Below are 15,320 nucleotides of genomic sequence, written 5' to 3' on the forward strand. Positions count from 1 at the left end.
ATTAGCACGGCGTTTGCGACGTTTGAATTTGGCGCCTTTTCCCGCGCACTCCATTAGCTCCGGCCGGTGCACCGCGTTACTGCGCCAAAGAAAGTAGTTCATCAAAGAAGTGAAGCAAAAAACTTTCATACACATGCAAAGCGCAACAATTGTTCTGTAATAACATGACATCACAGAATTTGTTATCAAATAGTACAATTTATGATAATATAAGCGTGTATTTGTATGAGTGTACATGTATGATTGCGCGTTTGCGGTGTTGATGCTTGGAGCATTCCGGCGAGTTCGTGTACGCTGTTCGCTTGAAAGCTTCCTGCTTTTCTGCGTTCTTTGTGTGCTTCGCTGTGACATCTTTGGAATATTCCTGCGTGTTGCTCGCTTTTTATGGGCTTGTTGCCTCGAAGATCGCCATGATCGCCTCCGACTCAGCGTCATCAAAGGTGAGTTGATGTTTCGAATTCCCCTTGTTCGTCCATTGCGAAGCGGTGTACGGGAGCCCGGAAATGAGTTCAGCGCCTGTGCGTGTTTTCCGCGGGCCTCTTTTCTAGTTTTCATTCCTAGCACTATCCTTCCGTTGCGAGAATTGGTTGTACAGCACTAGATTTGTGATATATAACGTGGAGCTTTGTCCTGGTTTAACTTTACTCTCCGCTTGTGGTGACGTAAGGCAGCTATGTGGTGCCAGCTAAAACAGGGCTGTTGTACGCCATGATTTCTGATACGGTGTTCGAGCACCGATTGAGTTAGCCTTATTAATGAGCGCATAACAATGCGACCTGAAACCATCCGATCTGTACTGTAATCGAAGATATTTCGTTTGCGCCACGCTAGTACAAGGCGTGTGAGTGAGCTGTAGCAACAAAGGGAGGGGGGGGGGGGTGGCGGTGGGATCAGCGAAAATGTATTGTGTTGCGCTGTTGCCTTCAGGATCGAGTGACACCGCGGTGTTTCAACGCCACTATCTGTCACGCCGTGCGGCCGACGTTCGCGCGACCGGAAAACACAGAGGAGGCTGTCTCGCAATAATAAAAAATTTCAAGTGTGTACACGCGATTCTATGCGATACGTGACATACAATAGGGGTGATGCCACAGAGTGCTGCGAAATCACCGAGTTATACGCCTTGCCAACCGCGTGTGTTATGTTTTCCACCTGTTAGCGCGCATTCAACTTTCTTTTATTATCTTCTCCGTTCGGTGCCATCGAGCGCTTCGCCCAAACGGCTTCGCGTAGGTGCTCTGCATTCACGGAAAGGCAGATTTCATGGCACTCCAGGTCCTACTTTACTGGGATAGAACATTAAAAAAATGTAACAGCGTGAAATTTCAGCTTTTCGCACTTTAGTAACTGATTGATGTAACAAAGTTTTAAAATCAGTAAAGGAACGAGATAAATGCCTGGCATATCTGCCTTGTCGTCCCACTGTGTTTCGAGGCGGCATGTATATGTTATCGGCAACATAAACATCAATAATTAGCATTGTTTCTTGTGACCATAGAAGTAGCTAGTTATGTCGAAAAGCCATTTTTGCTTTGAATCCGAGCACTACACAGTGAGCAGATTGAAAGGGGAGCGCATCGTTGTGAACTAAATGACGACGCTTTGCCACAAGCTTGGAATAATGTTTTTTGTCGAAAGAGCAGGTCTGTGAAACTCTTTCTTTGAGTGTAAGCAAAACTTCAGTAGCATCAGGTAGACGGGGAGTAAAAGAATGTAACACTGGGGCCTTATATGAAGGAGCTGCCTTTAATATGTGGCCATAACAGTTAAGTAGATGCGTGGAAATAATTGTTAATATAAGTAGAGGAATGTGAAATAAATTATTTGACAAGCTCACACTGCCATTGGCAAGAGCAGCCACACTTTCGTGTATTCGATGACTAGTCATTTGTATCCGTCCATTTATGTCAGCCTAATGGTCCATGTAGCTCTTTTGATTGTCGCTTTTGCTGCATCGTGGCTTCACGTTTTAATACTGACATCTTTTTTCAGATTCAAAGTGAGCTGGGAGACGCCCCAGCTGGCACGCTAAAGGTGAATTCTTTGGTCATCCATTCTGTAGCGTCACCATGATCAAATACAGTGATGCCGTGAAAATGTATTGCAAGAAGCAGGAAAAAAAACATTGCTGATGCAACTGCAAGGCATTTGCTCCAGTGATCAATTGGTGCAGAGTGCCTTCATTAGGAGACATGGTGCCTTTAAGCACTCAGCTGAAAGACTTAACTGCACCGGGACTGGGAGTGAATTCAGTGTCACTTGTGAACATATAGTGAATTCAGTGTCACTTGTGAACACCCTTCGAGAAAGTTGGCTGAAGAACGAGCAATGATCGGGGCTTTCTGCATTTCAAGGGCCAAATTCCAAAAAGATTGATGCCGAGCTGGATGGTGCGAAGTGCCGGTCACCACATGCTCTATCTTGGCATTACGTCTTGTTAAGATACAGAAATTGCATCACTGCTCATAAATTGGAAATTGGAAGGTTGAGGGGAAGTGGAAGGGCTCCCCTCTGGAGCAGCCAGTGCATGCCCTTTGCTATACTGATAATCCTACCTTAATGAGAACTAGTGATGCATGTTAACCTATTACGCAGCCAAGTGCATTCCTTGTTTTGTATTAAGGGGACACTAATGACACCCTAAATGAATTTTAAATAAAGCATCGCCTTAAATAACTACTTCTGTAAATTTCTTGGTAGTTGCTTGATTATTAGAGAAAATAAAGCTCAAAGTTTAATTTTCTGAGTATCGCCCCAAAATCTTCGTGCTGACACCTCATTGTCACATCATGGATTCCAAGTATTTTTTCATACTTTGGTTGTATTGGTTCTGTAAATGTTCCTGACGCTTTTTATTTGGGTTTTTGGAATATGATGAAGAACATCTTTATTTGTAAAAAAAATTGCTACACCTGAACAGACGTCATCTAAATCCATGACGTCACAGCAAGCGGGTGTGGTAACTTCAAGGCAGCACTGCCACCAATCTTTCCTCTTGCTGCTTTTACAGTTTACTCGGCCTCTTGTCACGGTATGAGTGAATCTCTTGAATTGTAGGAAGATCATGTACAGATACATCTAAAATAATTTTTCTCTATAGTGCTTTCATGCCGTAGTTGCTTAGGGGTGTTGGCACAGCTCCGCTAAGCACGAGGTCACAGGATCAAACAACCGCATTTTGATGGAGGGTAAATACAAAACTGCCCAGGTACCTTGCAGCCTAATTTAGTAAAAAGTAGTCCAGAGTTCCCCACTATGGCGTGCCTAAACATCAGATTGTCATTTTGGCACTTAAAATGCCAGAATTTAATTAATTTATATTTCTTTAGTGCTCCTTTAAGCTGTAGAATTCATGATCTCTGCAAAAACTCATGCTCAAAGTATTCTCCATAAAGATTAAATAAACAGTAGATATAAGTGTCTATTTATATATTGAATTGTGGTGATACGTGATGACTATTAGAACGGTGGTACAACAAGACAGGCAGAATTGTAATACAATGTGTGATGGCACGATGATGCACATCGAGGAAATGACCGAGTCTCCCTAGAAGTCCCTGACATGGACATCAACTGACTGTCCACAAACTTCTGAGTTCACTCCGTGATCTTGTGCAGCCTGTGCTTTGCGAGTCGATTAATTTAATTGAGGTGGTGGTTGGCACATACTGTCCTTGCAACTTATGTACATTTCATACAGTGGAGTGGAATCCTCACACATTACATCTGGAGCACAGCAAGTGAACATGATGTGTAGTGGTAATCTTAGTAATGATCGACAATCATGTCCCTCTTCGAGCTCCTAATGCTGCTTGACAACACAAGCAGCAGCAGTTGCCCAAGATAGCGGGAAAGAGATTCATTGAAAAGTGGCATATGCCCAGGGTCGCATAACCAGTCACCCAAGCTGTTCTGACGGTTGATTTTGAACTCTTCCCTCAACATAGCAGCCCAATCTCCCCATTAGACCATGGGCTACCTATTGACACAAATGGATGGGAAAATAGAGACCTGAAAATATGAAGTATCCTAAGAATGGTAATCACAATAAATAGTACTAGATGTGCATTAGCTCAAGCTCTTGGGCCAGTTGGTGCATGATGAACTTAAAAAGGGAGGTACCAGCAAAACAAAGGACGCGCACACACGGAAGAGGCGTTAGACAGGGAGTCCGTGTCTAATGCCGTTTCCTTGTGTGCGTGTCATTTGTGTTTCACTGGTACTCCCCTTTTTCAAGTACTAGATGTTTGGATACTTTGGTTTATTATTCTTGTTTGTGCTGGATTGTTCTTCTGAAACGTGGCATCCGGACAGCATAAGAAGCTTGTAAGAAGTCCAGTTTAGCATTCTAGATTTGCAACAGGTACTTTTTTAATTTATTTGCAGTAGGGCTGTTGTGTGAATGTGCTTGAAAGGCTTAAAACTGTTTTGCTAACATTTACTTAAACGTGCAGGTTCACATAGGTTGAAGGAGTGCACATTGAGAAGGTTATCCTGGCACAGCTTACCATGGCCTGCCATGGTGGACCAGGAAAGTTTGCAAGGGCCTTGCTTCACCATGTGTTCACAGAGGAGGAGCTCATGGGCCATTTGGCCTTTGGAAATAACACCAAGGGGCAAAAAGGGCTCTTGACCCCACCAGGGTCAGTGCTGTTATAGGCAAGTACCATATATCCTTTCTGGTTGCATTTTTACATTCACATTTTTTTCTAAAATTATGAACTTGCCATTGGCATAACAAACGACTTTCAAGTAGCCCGTGTGTGCAGTTGTGTGCTACGATAGCCTACTATTTGGAATGACTGTTCATATGATCATAAGTGCGTAATGCCGCCATACACAAATGCTTCTAAAATTTAAAAGCTGCCTTCACTGCTGAAAGTTTTTAGTGGCTCCACCACATAACATGAGCTGCATTGGCGCATTAGCAGTGCTACATGGCTGTCATTGCAAGGAATAGTTGTCTGTGAAGCACGCTCCAAATCTATTGGCATGGACGACATGTTTAATTAGCCTGAAAGTGTTATTCTAATACACGAATTGCGGAGAAGCTATGCTCAAGTGTGGTTACTGCTCAGCTCGAGCAGGAGCACGTTCACCAAATTGCAGAAATCAAAACAGCTCTCCAGGTTCTGAGATGTGAAACAGTAGATTCACCAATTTTAACAGACCACATCGAATTAAGGTTGCTCCTATCTTGAAGGAGGTCCATGTGATGCCAGACAGCAGCCTTTTAGCAGAGGGAACCTGAGTGGTGTGGCAATTTTCTTTTGGTTGTTTCAATCAAAGAAACAACATGGACAGAGTTGCAAGCATTGCTGTCAACAGTACTACGTTTAGTGGGCGCTTACTCATTCTAAGCACTTAACCTATGACTCGTATTTATTAATGCACACTTTATCACTTTGTATTCTAAGATATGAAAAAAAATATTTATGTGGCTTTTCCCCATATACTTCAATAAATTGAAAATAGGCTCTTGGGGCCTAATGTATAAAGCTTCTTACAGTCCATCAGACATGTCCACTACTCCCATTCTGAAATTGTTAGAATTGATTCCTGCTTCCTTACTTCACCTACCTGTTAACAGGGTTATTATTAACCATTGCCAAGTAGATTATGGGCTTAAAATAATCAAAAAGATGAATGGGCTTTTCTGTCGCTCTTGTTTAGCCCGTTGAGGGTCACATTTTGGGGAGAAATATGCCTCTCTAATTTAGGAGTTAATATTTTTTGTGGTTTGCAAATGCTCAAAACTTTCGAATTGAATAGTGTCCTATTCAATTTAGTCTTTGAATGGTCACTATTTGTAAATGTGAGTATTCTAATATTTCGAAACACCAATAAAACATGAAATTTGAGCCAAAGTACGGTAAATTTTCACGTCCAATAACATAGTATAGACATAAAACGTAAGAACTTGTAAGAATAGCAGACCAGGCTACATTACTTAAGTAGCTGTACTTTAGAGGCTGTACAGCAATCATTTATGCTTACTGAAGAGTCCTGTGCATGTGAAGAAACCTTTTGCTGCTCCATTTGTGCTTTTAATAAACAGCTCTTCATAACATAACAATGACAGAAACTTGCAAACATTAATAATACTAGGTTGTGAGCCTCATCTTACATTAATTGTGATATCAGCTGTTCATTATTCAGAAGCTATCCATTATTTGATTTGCTTCTAGCATTATTCGGTTCAGCCTCAAAAATCACTTTTCGTGCACTCTTAATATTTTTATTGCAGATTTAAGTTCTTCAGAGTGACGTTCCGAGAAAATGAAGTGGTAAATAATATTTTTAAATAACGATGAAGTGGCAATACCATTTCAGTATTTGCAGTTTTAGATGTTTTATTTTTTTATGCAGGATAAAGCAGCATAATTTTTTTGTGTAATGAAACTTACAAAAACTTGTGGGAGCACTCCCAAATTACTGCAATGACAGACACCAAAGAGCTAAGTGAAAATCAGTTTTGGAGAAACCCATGGAGCGACAGCACTTAAAGAATATTTTCTAGAAGCCTCAGAAGGTTGCAGCACCTCCAGTGGGATGCTAGGCAACACTTTGTTCTGAAACGGCAAATTTTTTCAGAACGTTCCGTCACAGCCACAGATGTACGGCAGTAAACCCTAAAAGGGTTAAAGAAGTCAGTCCTATGGCATATGGCTCTTAAAAGACAGCATTTCTTCGTATCTGTCACATTCTGCATGTTTCGTGCTAAGCAGCTTGGTGCACAACTACATGGAATCCTCATTATAACAGTAATTCAATCGTTGAGGCAGAAAACATACTTTGCTGTAAGCAGTGTCTTCTTTAATGTAGAAAGTCCTAAGTCATTGTAAGGCGAGAAGTACATTCCGATTGCATGTGAACTCAGGAAACCTAACTTCAAATGAAGCTACACTCAATTGTAGTGACATGACAGTATTGTATTTGGAGCATGGAAAAGCACAGTTAAATGCTGCACATTTTAATTATGAAAGTTACAAGAAATAATTTAATTGTCAGTTCAGGTTTATTTATGAACAACATGAATTTTTTTCACCATTTTGTTTCTCAGCAGGCAAAGTTCACATCTTCGACATTGAGGATATTCGTAAAGTTATTTTGCTACAGTGTTTTGTTCCTCTTTGTCCTTTCCTGCATTTGACACTTAGTTGAGTCCCGTGCCACACAGAATCAATTTAAATGGTCATGCTGCAAAGCTGTACCCGTGGAAAGTTGGAATTAAGCTACACAAATACATAAATCAATTTCATTATAACAAGGGCATATTGCATGCCATTCTTTTGCATGTAGAAGTTGCTTTTTAAAACTTGTTCTGGCTTCTTGTTGTTGCAGGCTTCACGTGTCACAAGTTTCCTGGTACCAACATGCCCTATGTAAAGAACTCTGGCCTCGCTTCTCGCATGGGACCAATAGCCTCTCAAGAGCCCAAGTTGGACAGCTCAAACCAAAACACAAGTGTTGTGCTTTTGTAACTCTCGACATTTTTATGTTTTATGTTCGTTTCCTGAAGGGCTCAATTTGGATTTCTCAAATGAGCATACAAATGTTGTGCCTTTCTATGCCTTGACATTTTTATGTTAATTTTATTTATGCTAATTATGCAAGTCCCCTGAGAAGCCCACATTGGATTGCTTAATCCAGAATACAAGTGCTGTGCTTTGTTATAGTTCACTACATTTTTATGTTAGTTTTTGATCTGGTTCCAGTAAGGATAGTGTTTCCTTATTAATATATTTTTTAAGTATCTTAAGTCATTTCATGCCAAACCACCCAATTTTGTCAAGAACTGTTCCACTATGGCAAAGCATTTCAAGTTTGCTTGATTTTGAGTAGGTACAATAAGAAAATTTTTGAGAAAATTTGCTTTCATACATACACTTGAGTCATTCCAGGGCAACCAACCAGCGTTTTTTTGACCATCACAGATATAGTTGAAACTCCGAACTCTTGCTCCCCATTTATTTTCCTTCGCAAAAATTTTTTTGAATTTTGGCAAAAATTTATTGTTCTTGCCCAGCTAAGCTAGAAGGCACTGATACACGTTTCTTTTGAAAGGGAAATTGTATGATCCAGATATTCAGATGATGTTCATGTCAAGAGACAAGTGGTGTGACTGCCAAAATTTGCAAAGTTTGAATTTTCTTCTAATGTAGGGAAATACAGAAGGCACAAAATAAATATAAAATCAGACTGGTTGACTTGGGATAGCTGCAAAATATTTCAAGCCTTGTAGGTTCAGTTGATCAGCTAAAAAAACTGAAAGTTCCAATTTTTTGCAAGAAGCTTCGTGTTGAAGGTAAAAAATTAGCTTTGGAGGTTGGCACAAAAGTATGTCGCCCATCGTTACACAGCCCTACATGTCTGCTATGCATGTGACAAGTAACAAAAAGGTATTCTTTAAGTGCAATAAATTATTTTCTCTAATGTTCATTTGTGGATCACACATACAGCATAAATATAGCATAAATATATGAAGCTATGTCAGCTAGCAAGGAAAGATTGTTAATATTAGCCACAAAAACTACTCAACAAACTGACTGCCTTTTTTATCATTGCGAAGGCAGGTGACGTCAAGCGCTACAGCTGCAGTCTCAACTTGTATTTTTTTAACATGAATGCAAAAAGTTGTCGCCAGTGGTGTCTGACCACATCAGACTGAACAAGGCAAATATGAGTTTTATAGGTGAACACATTCTGGCTCTGAAACAGTGGTAGCAAACAACACCACAAGAATTTGTTCACACTTATGTAGGTTTTCAGTCTTAATTATGAAGGTGTTTTCTACTTGCATCATCATTGGGCTCCAGGGAGCAGGGCACGAAGTGTCCTGCTCCCTCTGTGTTGCATTGCAGTGCGACATGCCCTTTAAAATGCTTTGTATGAACAATATCAGCGCTCTTCCTGGATTTACTGTCTACATAATAGCCGATATTTCTTTTTGTAAACTGCATGAAAGATATCTTTTAACACTGCAGGATTCCCTCACATATTAATACGTACGAGGTCTGTTAGAAAAGTATTTGACTTTTTTTTGCAGACACCTGATGAATATGAAACAAGCGCGTTTTCATCAGCCACCCTTGAACCTTTTCGCGCATGCACGAATTTTTTCCCGCCTGCCAATAGCGTGAATTGCTGGGACGCAGCATTTGAATGAGGTAGTACACAGCGCTCTCGTCGTTTTTTTATTGCAAGGAAAATGGCGGAGCGACTGGAGCAGTGCTACTGCGTCAAATTTTGCCAGAAACTGGGCGACAGCCACGTGGAAACCATTCGGAAGATTCAGGCTGCTTTCGGTGACTGCGCTATGAGCAGCACACAGATTAAGGAGTGGTACAACCAGTTTAAAGACGACCACGCATCGGTGGCGAGCGAGCCACTCTCCAGTCGGCCATCAATATGCCGAAATGACCAGGTCATTGCCTAAGTGAACCCTGTGGTGATGCGGGACCGTCGTGTGACTATCCAAGAAATTGTGGAAGAGGTGGGCATCAGCACATTTTATCCACATTCCATTATCACCGAAGATTTGGCCATGAAGAGATTTGCCCCGAAATTCCTTCCCAAGCTGCTCATGGTGGAGCAAAAGCAACTTCGTGTTGAAGTCTCACAGACATGCTGGATTCCACAAACAGTGACCTCAACTTCACGAACACCATAATCACTGGTGACAAGTCTTGGATGTATGTTTATGACCGGGAAACCAAATCCCAGTCATTACAGTGGAAGCATTCCACGTCACCAACCAAAGACCGCTAAGTGCGCATCAACGTTAAAGTGTTGCTGACTGCTTTCTTTGACTCCCGCAGTGTGGTACACCACGGGTACGCACCACAGGGTCAAACAATCACTAAAGACTACTACAGGGATGTCCTCCATGGCCTATGTGATGCTGTGTGGCGCAAGATACCAAAGTTGTCAACAGGAAATTGGCGCATCCATCACGACAATGCTTTTCTCGCACTTGATTCAGACTCTTTTGGCGAAAAACCAGACTCCTGTAGTTCGACAGGCTCCTTACTCTCCTTATATGGCCGCCTGCGGCTTCTGGCTATTTCCCAAAATCAAGAGGCCATTGAAAGAAGCACAATTTCAGACAAGAGAAGACATTATGGCTGCAACGACAGCTGAGCTAAACTCCATTCGGAAAGAGGCCTTCTCGGAATGCTTCTAACAATGGCAGCACCGCTGGGAGAAGTGGCTGGAGTCCCAAGGAGACTACTTTGAGAGTGATTAGGTTTCCAACGCTCCAGTTATCCCAGTTTTTTTTTTCTTCAGCCAAAGGTCGGATACTTTTCTAACAGACCTCGTATTGATATTTTATGTGTAATGGCTGTATGGTTTACCTGGCCCACACCAAACACAAGCCTCGTTGCGTTAGAGCATGTGTCCCTTGGCAATAAAATGCAGACACTAACACCGCTTCTCTGTCATCTGTGTGGAGACGAAGCCAGCTTTGTGGTCTGCATTCCCAGCCGGCAAGCAGTGCGCACATCCGAGAAAAGTCGGTGCTGACAAAATTTCAAAAAAGAATTTCTCGCATTTAAAAATAATGCCTTTTTTAACTTCACACATGCATAGCAGACATGTAGAGCTATCCAATAATGTATCACATACTTTTTGGCCAACCATGAAAGCTGTTTTTTCCTTCAACATGAAGCTTCTTGCAAAAGATTAAAATTTGTTTTTTTTTACAGGCGATTTGCTGAACCTTCAAATCTTCACATTTTTTTGCTATACTATGTCACCTGGGCTACCATTCTGTATTTAATTTCTGTCCTGTGAATTTTCGTTACGAAAAAAAAAACTAACGGATTGCAATTTGACTCATTTTTGCCGGTGCCGAAAGCAATTGAAGTATTCAGATATTTAAAAAATTGGCTATTTTGGCAGTTGCATCACTTCACCGTATTTCCACGCACACCATTTGAAGGCCTCGATCAATACAATGTGCATTTGAAGAAGAATGTTGATTGATGTCCTCTAGCTCAGCTGAGCAGGAAAACTAAACTGTCACCAAAGTGCTACAAAATATCTGGCAAAAATAAATAAAAGTGGGTAACGAGTTTTGAACTCTAGTAAACATATAGTAATGTTTCAGCTATATGTGTGCTGTCAAAAAAACGCTGGTCGATTCGGCATGGAATTGCACACCTGCAAGTGCATCTGTGCCATTGTCAGAGTTCAATAAAAACTGCATTTGACATAACTTTATAAAAATAACTTATTGCTTTCTAAAATACATGAGTAAAATTAATAGGTATAAGTCGGCTTAAATTTAAAATGCAACGAAAGATCTCTGGTAATGGCATGATGTGCCTTTCATGTTTGCATGAAACCATATCTTTTTCTGAATTCTTTCGTTATTTTTTTGTGGCAGTGAATAAACTTGTAATGGAACTCTCACAACGAGTAACTTTGATTCCAGCACATCACTAATAGCTGTTTTTTTTTCCATATAAAAATCTGAAGTAGTTAATATGAATGTCGCTTGATATGGAATGACCTGCGCAGGAACGTTATCATGGCGGAAAACACAACTGGATCATGCAACAGCAATGCAGCATAATAAATTGCTCCCATCAGCATCACTTATTGTGATTGCCATGTTTCAGAAGTATGTAACGTTTACCGAAATTGGCACATACCATTCAAGCAACAAATAAGGATTGTACAGTGATCCTTTTTCAGTTTTACAGATCTTTAAGTTGTCTGTGCCAGGTAGCATAATTTTTTTTCTTGAGCTGGATTATTCAGAGGTGGACATTACTAGCACAAGAAATGGAAACATTAAACTGATTCTCATAAATTTATTAATTCACTTATCACATCACGGCACATATTTCAGTTTGCAAATTGTAGCCAGTGATTTTGAAAGACATATTCACTTGAAATTAATTTCCAGGATGACACCAGTTGCGAAATTTTTCCATAAATGTGAGAAATACATGGGCATTCCGGTTACTTTTGTGCTTCAATGCATAACAGTGCGTTCTGTTAAAAAAAAGTAAGTGCTACAGCAGTGCATTTCTACAGCCAGTTTAATGCCATGTGTCTCGTTACTGGTGTCATTCTGGAAGTTCGTTCTAAGTGCATACACCTTGTAAAATTACCGTCTACAATTTGAAAAGCTTTATTAGGAACTGAGTTTGTCTTAATCAGCTGACTATGGTGTCTTGATTTCTCATGCAAATAATGTTTGGCACTCTGTATCTAGAATTATGTTAGCTGCAACAGTCCGTGTTTAATAAATTCCATGAAACTTAAAGATAACCACCCTGCATATCAGGTCTCAGTTGAGTGCTGTGGGCTCAAGCAAATCGTGCCGTGGTAATAGTACCACTGGCTCCCAAATAGAGAAAGCAAGTGCCTTTTTTGAGTGCTCTTAATAAGTCATGTCAGTCTGCTTCTACATTTAATTTAGGTACTTATTTTTAAAAATTTATTTCTTTTGAGAAATGTGTTTTACTTGAGGGCCACACAGACTACATCTTCAGTATTCTGTTTTGTTATGGTGTCAAGCTGCAGGAAGTTTGTACTGTGCAATAGTTTTTAAGAAGTTTCTGATGTGCTCAAACTACAAATGGTTGTACATTTACACAGATGTTTGTTTACAAATAAACAGTTCACCTAGAAAAATGGTTTTTGTCTGCATCAGTTCAGCACTCTTAATATTGTGGAGGTCCATCCACTCTGACAATTGAAAAAAGTGGCATAACAGTACTGCTAGCAGTTTTACAATATGGTTTATTACAGGCGATCTGGGAGCATGCTTTTGAGCCCAGGGTGGCAGAGGCCTGTGATACAAAACCCCTGTATTTAAATTTTATCCCTGCCCTCTCACAGCAAATATACCAATGTGACATCAAAGGTAATTATATGCAACATAGCTCAGCAGTATTTTAAGAAAAGTGCAGGTTTAAACTGGTAAATACCCAGTGGGGCATAAAGGGCTTTCAACATAATTTGTGTTGATGTTCAACAGATCTGCAACAATTCTTCCATGGGCTTTCAATATGAATGAACAACACATTTCAGCAACACATCAATGGGCTTTCAATTTTGAGACAACACATCTTCAACAATGCTTCAATGGGCTTTCAACATTGACAAACAACACATTTCAACAATACGTCAATGGGCTTTCAAGTTTGAGCTTCAACAATGCTTCAATGGGCTTTCAACATTGACAAACGACACATTTCAACAATACGTCAATTAGCTTTCAATATTGACAGGCAACACATCTTCAACAATGCTTCAATGGGCTTTCAACATTGAAATACAACATAGTTTCAACGATATGCCTATGATCTTTCAAATTGAGAGGCCACAATGATGTTTCGACAGAATGTCGCGGGCCAATTATCAACACTTGTCAACAATTTCCTCAATGCTGTTTCAACAATTCCCCAATGATCTTTCAAGGTCATTTGTTGACGTTGAACAATGATATCTCAATAACCTTTCAACAATTTTTTTTGTAAGGGTACTTTCGGGATATGATTTCCCAGAGCGTGAGACGAAATGCAAGGCGTTTCAGTTACTTTTGTGCATCAGTGTATGAAAGGGCGTTGTGTTTAAAAAAGTAGTTGGAACACCAGTACATTTTTACGGTGAGCTTGATGGCGCATACTCCAAAGTGTTGGCGCTGTAAATTCATTCCGCTTAGATACGCCTTGCAAAAGCACTGGGGATTCGCAAATTCCAATATATATCGAAATGTAATTCATCATCATCAGCCTGGTTGCGCCCACTGCAGGGCAAAGGCCTCTCCCATGCTTCTCCAACAACCCCGGTCATGTACTAATTGTGGCCATGCCGTGCCTGCAAACTTCTTAATCTCATCCGCCCACCTAACTTTCTGCCGCCCCCTGCTACGCTTCCCTTCCCTTGCGATCCAGTCCGTAACCCTTAATGACCATCGGTTATCTTCCCTCCTCATTACATGTCCTGCCCATGCCCATTTCTTTTTCTTGATTTCAACTAAGATGTCATTAACTCGCGTTTGTTCCCTCACCCAATCTGCTCTTTTCTTATCCCTTAACGTTACACCTATCATTCTTTCCATAGCTCGTTCGTAATTGTATTTCCATAGCTCGTTCGTAAATGTAATTAAGAATTTATTTAGTTAATTTCTTTTCTTTGAATATGCGCTTCGATTTCTAATGCAAGCAATGTCCGCCTCTGTGAATAACCCGGCACTAAGGCTACAATTATGTAATCTGCAACAGGGGATTTTCGAAAATCCCATGAAACTTGAGAATGATCAGCCCGTAGAGTGCATGAAGCAACAACACTGCAGACATAGCCGAGCACTCAAACATGCAGGTTATAGCGAAAACAGGCCGGCCAACGACAAAACCCTTACTAGGGAAAATCGGGGAAAATTCGGCTCGCAATGCGCGCAAATCCAAGAGGCAATTACAGCCCTGAAGCACTGACCGAATCCGTCTGCGGATGATCCTTGCCATCGATAACTGTGTACAGAATACCAAAGTAGATGTATAGCGGCCGTATAGTTGCCGCTTCATAGAGTGCGCTGTTGTTCGAAGAAGCTCACGGAAGGAAGTATTAAGGCTGTATAAGAAGACACTCATGACAATACTCCCGCGTAGAACAGACAAGCCAGGTGTTGATAGACGCAGAAGAAAGAAGACAGAAAGCAGAAATGTGTTTCAACATCTGTACACATCGTACTCACACACACCGTAACAACGATCGCTTGTAGTCAAAACAGCTGCTACAAGATGGTAATTAACGTCGAGGCTGCCTGAAACGTTCTCTCCACATATCAGCACATTGTAATAGGCCGAGAATTGTAGACAGCGACCGCCTGGAGTGTAAGGTTGATGAGATAGGGAATGCCTAGGCTCCCACACTTATAGGGATGCTTAAGCTATGTGGCGCAGGGTTTAGGGAACTAAACACGACGGATGAGGTGCATGCGATGCCACATGATCGGGATGCCTACTCTTCAAGTGCGCTGTGACACATTTTCACGGAGCACACTAAAAGCATATGCTAGATTATTAGGGACTGGTAGATTACTCTTCATTAACTCCCTCAGTGAATTATTTCTCTAAAAAACACGAATCATCAGCGAAAAAGTTGGAGTTAAATGTTACACTTTTATTTTTCCCGTCATCCAAGCTATATAAAGACACAAGAAGAAATCTATTCAGTTCAGTTCGAAGTTCTAGATCTCGAACCCTCTCGATCAGCGTGCGCCTGTCGGAGGCGCGACGAATAGCGCCGCGAAATCGTAGTATCGCCCGTATGTGCCCGGTGCCCGGTTGCACACGACG

The 15,320-nt window shown here is 41.0% G+C and overlaps 1 long non-coding RNA gene across 1 annotated transcript; it reads left to right on the top strand.

Annotated features, from left to right (window-relative positions):
- The first annotated feature begins 235 nt into the window (after positions 1–235).
- Positions 236–12,651, top strand: LOC135911804 (uncharacterized). The gene is made up of 4 exons (XR_010567456.2): positions 236–440; positions 1,993–2,034; positions 4,455–4,659; positions 7,345–12,651. It is a non-coding gene; the product is annotated as an uncharacterized lncRNA (long non-coding RNA).
- The last annotated feature ends 2,669 nt before the right edge of the window (positions 12,652–15,320 follow it).

The sequence above is a fragment of the Dermacentor albipictus genome, chromosome 1 (assembly GCF_038994185.2).
Source record: "Dermacentor albipictus isolate Rhodes 1998 colony chromosome 1, USDA_Dalb.pri_finalv2, whole genome shotgun sequence".
Taxonomy (NCBI): Eukaryota; Metazoa; Arthropoda; class Arachnida; order Ixodida; family Ixodidae; genus Dermacentor; species Dermacentor albipictus.